The sequence below is a fragment of the Pelodiscus sinensis genome, chromosome 1, assembly GCF_049634645.1.
Source record: "Pelodiscus sinensis isolate JC-2024 chromosome 1, ASM4963464v1, whole genome shotgun sequence".
Classification (NCBI taxonomy): Eukaryota; Metazoa; Chordata; order Testudines; family Trionychidae; genus Pelodiscus; species Pelodiscus sinensis.
This window is the reverse complement of record NC_134711.1, coordinates 132,189,773-132,207,100: the sequence shown is the minus strand read 5'-3', so window position 1 is coordinate 132,207,100 and position 17,328 is coordinate 132,189,773.

The following is a 17,328-nucleotide window of genomic DNA, read 5'->3' as shown; positions in this document are numbered from 1 at the left end:
GTTATCAAGAAGCCAAAGGCAGTCCCCTTTAAGGATTTCAGCCCTTGTAAAGGGTTAGTGAAAATCTGATTCACTATAGATGAGGTTCACCAATCCCACAGGACCAGACACTATCCTCAAGTCAATATGAGTCTCATATCATAATCAATAACAGCACTGATACCAATCCTTTAGTAACTAAAGCTAGATATTTAACAATAAAAGGAAACAGTTACAAATGGTTAAAGGATCAATATACAAGCACCTGCAAGTGACTTCCAGTGTTCATTGTTCAGGATCACAGCAGTGATGGAATAAACGACTGGCTTGTAAAAGTGTCTCTGGAAACAACCCAACAGGTCAATTTAAATGTCTGCTAGAGTCATTCCATGCATTTCCCAGGGTAACCAAAATAATTATTTGGAAAATCCCATTTAATGACTTCAACATTCCCTGTTCAAAGTTTAAGCCGACAACAGATGGCAGAATCAGGCCCAGGCTTTTCTTTTATAGTTCTTCTAGAAGACTAATATGTCTCCTCAGAAAATTGACACAGCAGGGCCTTCCCCCAGGGTAAGACCAGGCAATGTGGACCATTGCTTTAAAGCTAGTCTTCCATTTCCCATGCAAACATAACTATTTACTCATTCACGTAAACCAATTAACCATTTCTCCATTATAACAGATAGTTAAGCAGAAGGTAACGCAGAAATAATATTATTAGTTTTTTGCAGTATTTCACATCTTTGTGGTTAACTGAACACAGTCACATAAATAATAAAGACATGAAAGGAAATTAGCATGTACAGGCTAATTTGGTTACATTGTTAAATTTCTAACAGGATAAAGGTAAAGGCAGACAAAGCGCTGCCCAAGACCAGGCTGGCAGCTCTCAGGAGCCTGCCAGGGCAAAAAAGATGGGCGCCCGTCTGGTCTAGTGCGGAGATTGTGGAACTCATTGAGGTTTGGGGAGAGGCCTCCAATGCCCACAATCTCCACGCTAGGTACAGGAATGTGGCCATCTACAACCGCATGGCTGCCAGCCTGGCTACCAGAGGCTGGTGACAAACCAGAGGCTGGCGGCAGGCCTACACCAGGGGCTCCCGACCAGGGAGCTGTTCAGCGTGGAAAGCTTCCATAGGGCGATGACCACCTGCTTGTGGAGGGGAATGGAGGGCCTCATGCGAGTGTCCTGTCGCCGCAGAGCAGGGGCGAGCTACTCGCAGAGCTCCAGGAAGGTGTCCCTCTTCATCCTGACGTTCTGGGTCCACTGTTGGTCTCCCCAGCACTCCAGGATGATGCGGTCCCACCAGTCACTGCTGGTGTTCAGATGCCAGATGCGGCTGGGCATGCTGGTGTCCGGGCGCTGCTGCAGCTCCTCCATGGCCCCCAGGGAGGCCAGGGGGAGGCGCAGGGGGCTGATGTGCACCAGATGGTGCCAGGCAGCCTCCAGCCATTGTTGCCAGGCTTGCAGCAACAAATCCAAAAACTGCACCAGAATGCTCAGGGGCAGCTCTGGCTCCATGGTGCCAACTGCTGCAGTGTCCCCAATGAGAACAACTGAAACAGACAGGCAGAGAGAAAAACGCTTTGCTGTCCCTCGGTGAGGTAGACAAGCAAGCGGAAAAGCTGAGAACCGGCTGTCCAGGGCGGTCCCTTTAAGCACAAGCCTCAGATAGCCTCAGACAGCAGCCACACAAAGCAACTACTGACCTGATGCCCTGCTGGAACTGGTTTCAGCTGACCTTAAATACGACCCAGCATCCAATCAGTGTGGACACACTAATTTGAATTAGCAAAGTGCTATTTTGAATTAGTTTTTGGGTCTAGATGCATTATTTCAAATTAGCTTATTTCGAATTAACTAGTGCTGCATAAAGGAAAACCCCTACCAAGCCAGCCAATAGTATAAAGGCTTTGGAGTTAGATCCTAGCAAGGCAGTTTTAAAGTAAGGGATTCCCAACTGAGGACTAATAAGGTACAACAGAACCTTGTCAGATGTAAAAGAGGTTGAGATTCTTTCGGAGAAAGGGAAACCAGGGCAGGGAGCTCTAGAATTATTTGCTTCCCTTTATATGTTTCCTTTTGTGCCTGAGTGGTTAGCCAAAATTCAGGCCCTTATAAGGGCTGTTTGTGTCCAGCTGAGAAATCAATAGTCTTTGTGGTGTAATTGTGTTTATTTAAAAAAGAAATGGACATCAAGTCTTGTCTCTCTGAACACACTACAAGTTGGACCTCCCAAAAACAGAACTTCCTCATTCAGCAACATGCATGGTCTGGCAGGACCACAGGTGTTCCTGTACCAGGGAGTCCTGGCTGGAGACCCTCGATGGCAAGAGTGCTGGTGGCTCGGAGCCCGGCGATGGTGGGCTGGGACCAACGCTGGAGCCACGGTAATGCAACGGGGGGTGCAGTAGCCCTAGTAGAAGGGTTGGGGACGTGGCAGTTGTGGCATCTGTGGTAGTGGGGCTAGGGCTGGAGATGTGGTAGCTGTGGCAGCAGTAACAGCCCCAATAGTGCGGCCAGGCCAGGGATACAGCAGCTCTGATGGCAGGGCTGAGGTCAGGGCAATCTGGGCTGCCAGGGAAGGAGGGGAGCTGGGAGCTGGCAGCGGTGAGGGAAGGTGGTCTGGGGAATGGGTAGCAGGGGACCTCCTCTGGTCCAGCAAATTCCCTCATTCTGGACGGATCAGGTCCCGAAGGTGCCGAACTAGAGAGGTCTAACCTGTAATAAAGAACACAGAAAGCAGATTCCTTCCTCAGCAATACCCAAGCAGACCACTCTAGTGAACTCAGCATATAGGCATATAGTCCTTTATTACAAGGGACATCCCTTATTTCTTCCTCTCTGCACAATCCGCTTGGGAGCTGCTGAGTGCTACACAAAGGAGCAGGATATTTTACAGACTAACAGGGTTATCCCACTGAGACCAGGAAAACCTGTCAGTCTACCTGGCTTAGCTCTGACCTGCCATGCAAACTGTTGCCTCAGGCAATCACTCTCACTGTTTGCAGCTGTTCTTTACTACATATAAAGAGGTTTGATCTCGCCTTCTGTGGAGCCAGAAGGCAGGGTCTTTCCACCTCTTGGCTTTAATGAGATCTGTGATTGTCTTTTGCTCTAAGACCCACCAGCTGGTAGCTATTAGCACTATGAAACCAATAACCAAAGAATATTTTCAGAGTTCATAAGTGTGTGTAAGGCTTTAAATCCTACTTAGAGAATGCGAACCAAAACTGATGCTTTTGTGGGTGTATATAAAGCTCACACAAGAGCCCTGTAAGTAAATTGGAAATCACAAAAAGGGTTTTGCTTAACCTGAGCCTGCTGTGAAATTTCCCTCCAGTTGTTGGGCCTTTGTCTTGTCACATGCCTGGCAGCTCTAGCAAACTGGTGAACATCAGCATGCATTTCTAGTGTATTTGTAATACCCCACGTCTTTTAAATGCACCCGTCATTTCAAAATATTTTTTGAAATAACGGGCACTCTATTTTGGCGATTCAATGAGGGTTACAGGGATGTGTTGAAATAACAAGGCATTTTGAAATTTGGTGCTGTGTAGATGCCCCAAATTTTGAAATAAGCTATACTGAAATACAATCGAAATAAGATACGCAATTTGCGTAGCTCAAATTGCATATCTTATTTCAAGTTTAGGGTGCTGTGCGGATACACCCTTACAGACTAACATGGCTACCCCTCTGAAACTTTTAAATATATTATCATGAGCTTTTGTGGGTAAAACCCATTTCATGAGATGAGTTGGAGTAGGATTGCAGATGAAATCACTTCCCACATGATAATATGTATTTGGTATAATTGAACTAGAAATGGGGTTTAGACTTTGCTTCTTTCTCCCTCCCCCGGTTTCCAGTGGAAAGAGAGAGGAGTGGCTTTTTTGAGGTGTATTGAGGTATCTAAATTGATATTGTAAGACTAACCCTTCCCACTGTTCCATTCCTGGTGCAGAGGCCCTGCACAGGAAATGGCTGAGGAATCTTTCCTTTGGATTTCTCCTTATTGCAATAATCTCTGTCACACCTAAGAGTAGAGAGGCCCATTGACAGTGTGAATAAATACACAGAAAATCCTGGAGCCTTGAAAAGCAGGCATAATTAGTAGGGTGGTGACAAAGGCATCAGCTGCAACAGGCATCAGTTTATTTACGTTACACCTCCAACCAATAGCACCGGTGGGAATGTGTTGGTAAGTTTTCCCAGCGTAGGTTAGGCCTAAATGGCTCAGGATTTATTCTTCTATCGGTTGTTAGCAGCTAAGTTTCTGAATCCATTCTGAAATCCCGATGGAGGCTGAAAATCAATGAATCTAGGTAATGAGTTTTTGATACATATTAAAATCTTTAGGGTTTGCAAAATATACTTTATTTCCACTTCCATTTCATAACAACAGATATTGTACATTGGTCCTGTCAAGAGTTATTTATCCTTTGAGAAACATCTTTGTAAACTAGTATATTCTTTTAGGAATACATCTTCTTTTATTGGCACTGTTATCTTTTAAAGCTCCCAAGAGACCACATATTTATGTTTTCATTTTATATAGTACCTTGGCTTAAGAAGGGTTGCACTATGCTGTTATAGTCCCATTCACTATTTTATTATGTGCATCAAGTGCCACCTTCTGGTCACATCTAATTTTGCATGTGTTTTTCCTTTTCCTCTTCTGGTGGTTATATTGCATGCTAATTATTCTGTGCAGTGAAACATGTCCTTTCCACTCAAGGGACTGTCTGATTTCTTAGTAGAGGTGATCGGAGGTGATCTATATTCACTGCATGCAGAGACGCTTGGAGCAGTCTCTTAAGACCGGAAGTTGCTTAATAAATAACACTGGTTACCACAAACAGAAATGAATTTGTAAGTTTGGTGTACGGGCCATACTATTCATTGTTTATGAGTAGTCCCAACACTGCTATTTTGTTGGTTAATAATGCCGATCAGAAAATTTTCCACCCCGCAAAAAAATTAAAGGAAAAAAAAATTGCCCTCAATACAGCCACGAAGTGAAAACTTTGAACATTTTCATGAAGAAACATTCTGAACACTTTATTTAAATGTGAGTCAATTGAAACATTTAACTTTGATTTCAGCCATTAAAAGTGTAATAGAAAATAAAGTAAATGTATTATTTATAGTAAATAAAATAAAACCATTCATTTTGAAACAAATAAAAAACCAAATTTCCATTGTGGAAACTTCAAAATAAGACTATATAACCCTTTAAAACAGTTTTTATTTCAAGGGGTTTTTTTCAAGTACAAAGTTGTAAAAAACCCCTTACAAATCTATGAAACCATATTTTCCAGTGGAAAACTCTTTTCTCAGAACTATTTCAACTAGCTCTACTCACCAGTGTGTTCCTGAATTCTGAAACTTTCACTGTTCTTTTTTTATTTTATTTTTTTGTACAGGACATTTTATCCAAAATTATGAACCAGGGAATGTGACTTAGCAAAATATTTGTTGATTTGTGTTTTTAAAAAAAGTTTTAGGCCCAGTTTTTAAAAGATATTAAGTGGAGTCTAAACCTTATTTTCACAATGGATTTGGGAATTCAGGAGCTTAAATTCCTTTTGAAAATGAGATTTAGGTCCTTAAATCAGATGTCATTGCAACACGACAGCTCAGTATCTTTTTAAAAATTGGGCCTTTGCCCACCTGAGGAGGATTTTCAAAGGTTCTGAGCACTTACGTAATTCTCCCACTGATGCAGCTGTTTTTTAAGGGAGCAGAGTTAGGCCATCACTGAGTGCTCCAGTTTTAGTTAACAAATAGTGACAAAAATCACGTGACTTTAGATGCCCAATCACATATAACAAAAACTGAAGTAAATGCAAATAACCCTCCTCTCCTTTCTCCCCTCTCCCAGGTTCTTTCCCCAGCCTCCCCACTCCAGTTATATTTACCTCAAATTAAAGATGGGAAGGGAGGGCAGGGGAAGGGTGTGGTGGGGGAAGGACAATGCAGAGGCCCTTGTGGGGAGTCCCAGGGGAGAGTTTCACAGCTGGCCTTGTCTGAAACTCTCCCTCTGGGCCTCTTGGATGCGCACAGCCCCTTGGTGGGCCTGGCTCACAGTAGAAGAGGATGTAACAAGTAGATGTTATGAAACACATATGGAGGTACATATGTTCTCACTTTATACAAATCAGGGTACAATGCCTTAATCCTTTACATGGCCTAGCTAACAGTTGAAATTCCTACGGCTGGCTGAGCCTCTGCTTGCCCTGGGGTGCTCACTGTTAGTGTATCTGTAGCTCCTAGGGGATATTAGGACTGAACCTTAGTGGCAACAAAGCTGGCTGGGTACCTTTGTCACCAAGCCATGCCTGTGGCCTTTCTTTGCGAGTGACTAGTCTGCTGAAATAGGGAATGACTCTCTCTGCTAGTTTTGCTACCTTTTCTGCTAGTTCACTGAGGTGTAAAACCTACCCTAAACTAGTATGCCACGCTCCAGATGTCTGTCTGGACACTGCTGCCATGCACTCACAATTCACTAGTGCCCTTCAAGCTACACTGTTTCAAAATGAGTGGATTACAGCCTGCATGGCAGAAAAATCCACATAGACAGTTAATGTGCATCCAGCCAGTGCAGGATAGATATTTCAGCTTCCTGTGGAAAGAGGGAATATCTATGCTGTATCTGGGAATGTGCTTCACAGTGCAGGCAGAGAGACGTCCACTAGCTTTGCTCAAAAAAAAAAAAAAAAAAAGTAGTTTTGCACTAAAAATAACAGCATAGCCAGGGTAGCATAGGTGGTGACTTAGGATAACTTCTCATGAATGTACCCAAGAGATCTGAGTGGGACTAAATGAAACAAACAAACAAACAAAACCCATAAAACGTTAGGTTAAATAAAGGAATCTTTAAGTGTGTTTATCGAGGATTGTTATTAAAAATAAACAAAAAGCCAGTAATGGTCTTTGTCACTGGGCGGACTCACTGCCATGGTGCCTCTTACTGGTAGCACTGGGAGTTAGCTCTTGCAGCCCACACGACACCTCCCTCTGGCTGGTGTTTCCCCCATCACTCCATTCTCCAGTGCCGGATCTGCGTTGCTCCCAGACCGTGGTGTCCTCCTCAGGACACTGCTCTCTGGCGGTGCCCACGATTGTTGTCTCTCATCCCCCTTCTGGGGTAGGGGTGTTTGTCAGCCTCCTCAGTCTGGGGTCCTACTCTTCCAGGGAACCCCCCCAATTCCCCATACCCACCTTGCTTCAGTGACCCACTGCCAGTCTCATCTAGCACCTGCCTCAGGGGCAAACTGTAGCCTGAAATGGCCACTCATCACTGGCAAAGGGGTGTGGACCTATTGCCTTTGCCTATCCTGGCAGCCCTCTTGCAGCCCTAGTACTCTCAGGCCTTGCAGCCTTGGAATGAGGCCAGTTCAGAGTTCCCCAGTTCTGTCTGCCTTTACCTAGCCCTGCTCTGTCTACAGAAAGCCCCCAGCTTCCCTGGCAGCCAGGTCTGTCCCACGCCCACCCTCCAGCTAGAGCAAGCAAGTGTGTATGTGTGCCCTCCTCCCTCCTGGAGCCTTTATTTATGTAGCCCCAGCAGGGCCCTAGTTGGCTACTGTCTGTGACAGCTGAGGGCTTTGCTCTCAGCCCTCTCCTAGGGCTGGATTTTTATCCTTAAAGGGCCAGTGCAGGGCAGTCACCCTGTCACTGTCTTGTTCTTGGGAAGGAAAACAAGACCAAAGTCATGACTTAAGTGTCTAAAATGTCAATAGTGATAGAAAGGCATGGTCTACATTAAAAATGTAGGTTGGCAAAACTATGCCATTTAGGTGTGAAAAATCCACACCCCAAGAGGTTGGTTCAGCTACACCAAACTCCCCGTAAAGACAGTTGTATGGAAAATACTTCCCTCAACCTAGCTACTGCCTCTTGGGGAGACGGATTGCCTATATTGATATGGAAAACCCTCTAATCAACAAAGGTAGTGTCTGCATTGAAGTGCTAGAGAGGCTTAGTTGAAGTATTTTAAGTGTGGACATGCCTTTATATTTTGAGGAAGCTAGATCTTTAGCTGGTATAAATCAGCATAACTTGACTGAAGTTGCTAAGGTTTCAAATGATTTAAGGGAATCAGGCATTGTTTGACCCCTACGAAAATCTGAGCCTAAATCTAATGATACATTGTATTCAGTTGAGGATTTTATCTGATTAGTCAGCTGTACTGTGCTCTCTTTGAATAATTAAAAAATGATTTGTCTAAACCAAAACTGTTCATGAAACCAGGTCACTTTCAATGAATATTCCAATGCAATTTTTTTTAAAAAAAAGTTTTGAACATTTCATTTTGAATTCTTCTAAGGGAAAATTCTGGTTTGAAATCCTTTTTCTCTTTGAAATGTAAATTAGTTCAACTAAAAAGATTTTACAAAGAAAAATGTTGAAAATCAAAACTGGTTTTATTGACTTCAACCAAAATATATACCAATAGTTCATATTTTTATTTGCAAAGATGCTTTCAATGTTGCCTTCTGTCCCAGTCTGGGTCACAGAAAAAAACTGTAGCTCTTGAAAATTTTAGTGGGAGATGAAAACTGTTTCCCTCCCAGCCGTAGCTAGAATCACCTATGTGCTCTTCCTTGCTACACCTGTTTGTACATTCTAGGGCGATGTTTCTTAAACTGTGCTCCACAACACACGGGTGTGCCACAGAGAACAACAGAGTTCAAAATAGCTGCCCTTAAAGGGGCAGGCAACCTTTTTTTTAATAACTTTCCCCCAACTCTTTTTCCCCTGACCTTTTTTATTGTTTGGTGTTCCTCAGTCTTAACAAGTTTAAGAAACACTGGTCTATGGTTACATTAGCCTTTTTGGCCACAGCACCACAATGGGAACTCATGTTCAGAGGCATGGTTCATCCTGTCCCTGACACTTGCCCTTTCTAGGGTGTAAGGGTGATCCTGGGGCACATTTATCTGAAGTGTCCCAGGTTACAGTCCTCTTTCAGCTCCTCCAGAACCTATTGTTGAGGTTCTGGCTGCACTTCTTCCCTCACCTTTTAATTTATGCACACCCCATGTGTGGCCCCACTACACCTGGTTGCAAGGAGTAAGGGGAGTCGACGGGAGAATTTCTCCCATTGACCGCCCACGGTGGGGGTTCCATAGTAACTCAGACTAAGATACGCCAACTCCAGCTCTGCTATTCATGTAGCTGGGGTTGCGTACGTTAGTTCAACATTTTCACCTCATGTAGACCTACCTTAAGATCAAATACGACTCCCTATAATGTCACACACAGGTCAACCCCCTCCCCCCCCTCTTTTATTTGCAGCCTTCCCAGTTCATACAAAGCTGTGAAAATGCAGATTACTGAAAAGGTCACACTTCTGCCACATGCTTTACTGGATGAATCATGCATATACAGTGCCATGGTCCACTCATCAATGTGAGATGAGACAGTGTGAAATCAGTTTATTTTCATTACATTATCAGGATTGTATTTTGAAGGTTGTCTTCATTAGCTGCTGAAACAAAGAGGGAACATAATACTTTTGCAATGGCTAATGATTCAGAGATGGCAAAGACTTGTCTGTGGTCTGCTGATCTTCCTAAACTTTGGAAATTATACAGAACATTAGAACCTTCCAGAAGAAATTGATTCAGAAAGTTTAGACTCTCTTAGGAATGGGAGACCAACTAAAAGGGATTTGAAAAATATACTTTGATGGGTACAAGAAGAATAGGGTTCAGTTATTAACATTCATTTGCAGTATGGAGAGTAATCTGTCAGAATTAATTTTTGACAGGGTATGATGTCATTGCAATTTTGATGTAGATTTGAATGCCTGTCATCATCTGTTAAACAGAGCAGCTTGCTCAAGTATTTTTGCATTTTGTCATTTGAGTTGTGGCCAAGGTTTTCAAGAATGAATGTCTAAAGTCAGGCCTTTAAGTCTATGTTTATATATTTAAATATGTGCCCTGGGTCAAGAGTTTCATATGCCATCATTAACTGTCTCCATTTTCAGGTGCTCAACTTGAAACCTTAACATGTAGCTGCTCAGCATTTTCTGAAAATCAGGCCACTTATTTAAGTATCTGAATATAGACATAAGAGCCTCAGTGTTGGCATTTATTTTGGAGCATTTTTATGTACCTCTTTACATCCCAAGAATTAGAAGTAAGGGAGAATATAATCAACATATAATTAAAACTGAAGATCTATATTATTCCCACATACTTGTATGTAAATTTTGAATAACTCTGACTTCAGTAGAGTTACTCCAGATTTACTATTATGTGAATGGTGGGATACAATAGTCCCAATGTAATCAAAACAAAAAGAGGTAAAAAAAATCCAATCTATTTTCATGCCCTAATCCATGAAAAGAGTAAAGAATGGTTCCATTTTAACTCCCTCTTGCAGCACTAAGGTTGTCCTGTTCTAAGAGGTGCTAAAATGCACATGATTAATCTTAAATTTTCTGGGACTTAATGGCTTGCGAGTCCTGTTTTCACATGATCATTTTCAAGAGTCTGGATTATTCATTAGTTTCACAGGGAGCTTGGCTAATGAGCCAAAAAAGAGTAGAATGTGTAAAAGCTCAATAGAGACAGGGAGACTTTCTCAAACATGGATACAAATAATGGGTTGAATTATTATTGAAACCTTTCTAGTTCTATAAAGGGGGCTTAATGTATAAGTAAAATGTATACTACCAGAGTGATTGAAAGGGGCTGATTTATAAATTAAATGCATGCTCAATATTAGAGTTGGTTGAAAATGTTCTGATGGCATGTGTTTTCTGTCTGAAAATGCAATTTTATCTAAATTGAAACTTTCTGCAAGAATTTGTTGGTTGAAATTATATAGTGTTTGGGGGGAAATTGAAAAAGCATTTTGATAATCTATGCTAGAGCAGTGTGAAAATCAGTTTTCGTGCATTAAATATTTTTTCGACATATGGAAGAGTTTCTGTCTGAAATTGGTACAAAACTTTGAAAGTTCAGCTTGCCATAAACTGAAAAGATGAAACAATTAAACATTCCTTTATTGGCCATTCGAAATGTTTTGTTTTGATTTGACTATTTGAAAGTTGTCTGTATCGTAATCAGTTTACATTTCCAAATAAAGTTATTTCAAAACAGAAAACTGGATTTTTTAGAAGCTGTGGAGATTAAATATTTTGAGAGCTTCAAAACTATTTTTCAAAATATTTTTGAGCAGAAAAATTGAAAACCAACTATTTTTCCTGAGCAGTTTCTGCTTTGACAAATTAAAATTTATTTTTCTGAAAAACACATTGGAAATTTCTCAGTGAGGTATATTTGAAGCATTCTAATTTGATTTGAACAGAATATTTTGAGTTTTTCATTTTGTTTTGAAATGACTCACACATTTATATTTTCAGTCAAAATCAGAATGAATCTTTTCGATGTATAACATCGAATGTTCCAAATAACACAAAACATTTTTTTTTTAAAAACTTTGTGGAGAATTTTAACTTTTGTTGGTTTTGGTGTTGTTCAGAATGGAAATATATTTTTAAATCTCATTTTGTGTCAAGAGGACACAAATTCTGGTTTCTGCAGAGTTCTAATGTAGGCTTTAACTGCAAACTGTTGATTTTGTTTCTATAAAATAATAATTGATTTGAATCTTCACACAACTAAAAAAAAAAAAAAACCAAAACCCTCCAAAGATTCAGATTGGAAAATTTCTTCCTCTTTTTTCTGCAGAAGTACTGCCTCCTGTTTTAGTTCTTCCATGTTACAGACAAGACTGGGCACAGAAACTCATCAATGCAATAGAAGAGGTTGCTGTTCTGTTTACAACCTGACTCACACGTAGAAGTCTCACAAAAGAACATAGGGGCTTTCCTGCCTTTTATCAGTGTTCATATTATGCACTTTTGACATCAGATATAGAGAAGTAATAGATTATAAAGGCATTTGTTTATGCCAACTGTGTCATGTCTGTTCTCTTGGCCTCATACTCTGTGTGCACTAGTATGCAGTAATTACTAGAACTGGATGATTTTTTCTGGGGTGAATAGTGTATTTACAAGAAAATGCAACTCCAGTTAATCCAAAGCTATTGGTACACTTGGCACAAATTCACCAAACAGTTTTGTTGATTTTTTTTTCTGGATGAGATTCATTAGGGGACTTGAGTGTCATTCAGAAAACGTCTGGAGGAGAAAGTGGTAGTACTTCCTTATAACCTTAAGCCTAGGAGTTAAGGCATTCCACTGGAATGTGGGATGCAGGAGCAGGATTTTGAGCCCAGATCTCTCTCTGTCCATGTGAGTGCCCTAAATACCAGGCAATAGACTACTTTGGAGTGGCCCACTCTCAATCTCTCCTGTTGGAGTTGTTCCTCTATGTACAAAATACTTAGATAATCATTGGACCAGACAGAGGGTACAAAGAGCATCTAGATTACATCCAGTTCTGTCAACAAAGCAAGCCGCTTTGTCGACATGACAGTGTAGACGCAAAGGACAGTGTAGATGCAATAACACCTTCTGTCAACAGAACTCTATCGACAAAAGGCGTTATTCCTTATAGAATGAGGTTTACAGCCTTCGACAAAACTTCTACATCAATGTAGACTCGGGTATAGTTTTGTCGAGAAAAGTCTACTTTTGTCGACAAAACCCTGTAGTCTAGACACACCAGAGAGTGAGGGTATGTCTACACTACAGAATTTTGTTGGAAAAACAAATGTTTTTCCGACAAAACTTGAGGAACATCCACATTGCAGTCGTATTCTTCTGAAAGTAAATCAAAAGATCAGAGGGGTTTTTCTGACATTGGTATTTCTCTTTCTACGAGGAAGAAGCCCTTTTGTGAAAGAGCTCTTTTGGAAAAAAGCATGTGTGAATGGGGAGGAGGGTTTTCTTTCAGAAAAATAGGCCTCCAGGAAATAACACAGGTGCCCTTGTGGCCATTCTGTCCAAAGTAATCACAACTCTATAGTTCCTGTCTCCTGGACCCTCTTAAAGGGGGTGCAGGCACCCTGGACAAGCTTTGTGGCAGGAAGCCGGCCTTGAAGCAGCATCCTGACCATACGGCTCTCCCTGCCATATGAGGTATGTATGAGCCACAAGCCCCATGTGAGCTCCCTGGCCCTCGCAGGGAGCAGCCCCTGGGCTCCCAGAACCCACTGAGGGGGACCAAGAAGTGCATATCCTCCTGGTCCGGACTGGAGATCCTGTCCTTCCTCAAGCTGTGGGGCAAGGAGGACACGTTGCAGGATCTCCAGTCTAAGTGCCGAAATGCAGATGTATTCAAGAGCATGACCGAGTCCCCAGTGAAGCATGGACACCCACCCCAGATCTCTTCTGAAAAAAGCTTCTTCCAAAAGAAGCCTGCAGTCTAGACATAGCCTAAGAAAGATAACCTGCTAGTAAAGGCACTCAAGTGGGATGGGGAAGACCCATAATTAAAGTAAAACTTGGGTAGAATGTTCAAAAGTCCATAATTACTTTTTTTTAAAAAAATAAACATTTTACTTTAACACTACACCATTGTTATTTAAAAAAAGTAAAAAGTACTCCATGGAGTTTGCCACTTCTTCTTGATAGTCAAGGACTAAAAGTCCCAGAAAGTCATTTTACATTGAAAGAAAAAGGGGGAAAGTCTGGTTTACAGTGCTGTCAGTGTGTGTGTGTGTGTGTGTGTGTGTATAAATAGAGAGAGGAGAGTATTGTACAGCCCTCTTCCCCATATACTGCCTGTTTAAATGGGATAAGGGAACATTTTGACAATTATTTTTGACTAGGTTGGGCAATGAGCCCCTGGGACCAATATGAAAGCTAGGTTCAGTAGGCTGAGTTCAGATTCTGCCATCTGATGCCCCATATTCTCAATCACCCTTTTAGTTCCCTCTCCCCCTTCCAGCACCCCGACATATGAAACTGACCTCTTTAAACTGATCTGAAAGCTTCCCCTCTGCCCTTTCAAATCTTTCCCCTCTATTTGTTTGTTTTTTCTTTATTAGTCAACCCTCATCATACACACAAAGCCCTTTGGAGCTGGCCTGGCTTTTCTATCATATGTGTGTACAAATGGGACCGTGAATACCCCACTCCAGTCCCTCATTCATTGAAAGTAATATGCCAAAATACCATCCATGTTGTTCTGTGTTTATATAATCACTGTTTTCTCTTCCTGAGATTCAAGTGCAGAAACTGACCCATGTGAATTCCACAACCAGAGGGAAACTACTGGAGAAGTGTTCCAACATCCCTGATTAATTTGGAGCTGTACTCTTCTTATTTGTTTCTTTATATGTATGGAAAACTCAGAATCTGCATTATATCATCTGAGCAATAGTCTAGTGCTGACTAATGCCCCAAAATAACTGGAAAGAGGACATGGTATGAGAGTGTTTGTGTTTTAATTTTTCCAGGCAAAATAAATTTAACAGATTCCCAAGAGAAACAGGTGGGAAATCAGTTGAGAGTGGGGAAAAGGCAAGAGAGACTTCATAAGCATACAACATGCCTACTAAATAGAGGAAATAAAGCTTGGGAAAGCTACTTGGTAAGTAAATATGGTTTTTATTTGACAGGAGAGGTCAGTGCTTATGCAAACCTAAGGCGAGCCAAAAAAAACTTAAGAGAAAGAGAAAGCAAATCAAGTTGTGATTGCAGGTCCCGCAATATATATTTAATGACATGTGTTTGTTTGAGGCAAGGAGTTATCTGAAGGAGTGGGCTGTCTATACATAGTACTGTAGATGTTCTATATTAATATCTTATTTTCTAGATCTTGATTTACACTATCAACTTTCTTCTGGACAACGTCCCTTCTTCTGGAAGAACAACCCCTTTCAGTGCAGGAATTATGGGGTGGAGCTCTATGGTCTGTGTCATGCAGTAGGTAAGGTGAAAGTAACATAATTTCCTCCAAAATATCTTCCTCTTTAGTTGTTGTTATTGAGGAGAAGGATTCCGTGAACAGGTATTTTACAGCATGTTCTGTAGAGGGCAGAATCTGGGCTCTTCTTGGTCCCTGCCACCATGAATGTTGGTCACAAGAGAAAAACTTAAAAAACTACAAATAGTCTAGTAGCACCTTAAAGACTAACAAAACATGTAGATGGGATCATGAGCTTTCGTGGGCACAACGCACTTCTTCAGATGACTGAGGTGTTAGAAGTCCGGAAGCTACCCATTCCTGCTTCTCAATGTAGGAACTAATGATACGGTCAAGAATGACCTTGAGCAGGTCACAGCAGATTATGAAGCACTTGGGAAAAGGATCAAGGAATTTGAAGCGCAAGTGGTGTTCTCGTCCATTCTTCTGGTTGAAGGAAAAGGTCCAGATAGGGATCATTGAATTGAGGAAGTAAATTCGTGTTTGCGCAGGTGGTGTCAGAGAGACGGGTTTGGTTTCTTTGACCATGGGACTCTGTTCCGGGCCCAAGGATTGTTAAGAAGAGATGGGATCCACCTAACCAAGAGAGGAAAGAGCATCTTTGTGGGCAGGCTTGCAAACATAGTGAAGAGGGCTTAAACTAGGTTTGTTGGGAGATGGTAACCAAAGCCCTGAGGTAAGTGAGGAAGTCGGATTCGGGGAAGAAACACAAGGAGGAATGAGCAACAAAGGAGGACCCTTGACTTGAATGGAGAAGGTAGGGTGATCAACTGGCTATCTAAGGTGTTTGTACACAATTGCAAGAAGCCTAGGAAACAAACAGGAAGAATTAGAAGCCCTGGCCCAGTCAAAGAACTATGATACTGAGTGGAATAACGGAGACTTGGTGGGATGACTCGCACGACTGGAGCACTGTCACGGAAGGGTATAAACTGTTCAGGAAGAACAGGCAGGGGAGAAAAGGAGGAGTTGCATTGTATGTAAGAGAGCAGTACAATTGCTCGAAGCTCCAGTATATAGAGGGAGAAAAACCTGTTGAGAGTCTATGGGTTAAGTTTAGAGGTGGAAGCAACAGGGGTGATGTTGTGGTTCGTGTCTGCTATAGACCGCCGGATCAGGTGGATGAGGTAGACGAAGCTTTCTTTGGACAACTGAGAGAAGCTTCCAGATTGCAGGCCCTGGTTCTCGTGGGGGACTTTAATCACCCTGACATCCTTTGGGAGACCAAGACAGCACTACACTGAAAATCCAGGAAGTTTTTGGAGAACGTTGGCGATAATTTTTTGGTACAAGTGCTGAAGGAACCGACCAGGGGCCAAGCGCAGCTTGACCTGCTGCTTACAAACAGGGAGGAACTAGTGGGGGAAGTAGAGGTATGTGACAACCTGGGAAGCAGTGATCATGAGATGGTAGATTTCAGGATCCTGACCAAAGGAAGAAAGCAGAGTAGCAAAAAAGCAAAGCAGAAAAAAAACCTTTGACTCCCTCAGAGAACTGATGGTCAGGATTCCCTGGAATGCTTACATGAAAGGGAAAGGAGTCCAGGAGAGCCGGTAGAATTTAAAAGACACCTTATTAAAGGCACAGGAAGAAATCATCCCTATGCTCAGCAAGAAAAGCAAATATGGTAGGCGACTAGATTGTCTTACCGGGGACATCCTTGGTGAGCTTAAAAACAAAAAGGAAGCTTACAAGAAGTAGAAACTTGGACAGATGTCTAGGGAGGAGTATAAATATATTGCTCGAGAATGCAGGGGACTTATCAGGAAGGTGAAAGCACAATTGGAATTGCAGCTAGCAATGGATGCGAAGGATAACAAGAAAAGTTTCTATGGGCATGTTAGCTATAAAAGGGTGATCAGAGAGAGTGTGGGGCCCTTATTGGATGAGGGAGGTAAACTAGCGACAGATGATATGGGAAAAGCTGAAGTACTCAATGCTTTCTTTACCTCTATCTTCATGAACAAGGTCAGCTCCCAGATAAATGCACTAGGCAACGCACTATGGGGAGGAGGTGGACAGCCCTTGGTGGGGAAAGAACAAGTTAGGAACTATTTAGAAAAGCTAAACATACACAAATTCATGGGCCTGGATTTAATGCATCCAAGGGTACTGAGGGAGTTGGCAAATGTCATTGCGGAGCCTTTGGCCATTATTTTTGAAAAGTTGTGGCAATCAGGAGAGATCCCGGATGATTGGAAAAAGGCAAATGTAGTGCCCATCTTTAAAAAAGGGACGAAGGATAATCCAGAGAACTACAGACCAGTCAGCCTTACCTTAGTCCCTGGAAAAATCATGGAGGGGATCCTCAAGGAATCCATTTTGAAGCACTTGGAAGAGGAGAAAGTAATCAGGAATAGTCAACATGGATTCACGAAGGGCAAGTTGTGCCTGACCAATCTAATTAGCTTCTATGATGAGATAACTGGCTCTGTAGAAATGGGAAAGTCAGTGGATGTGATATACCTTGACTTTAGCAAAGCTTTT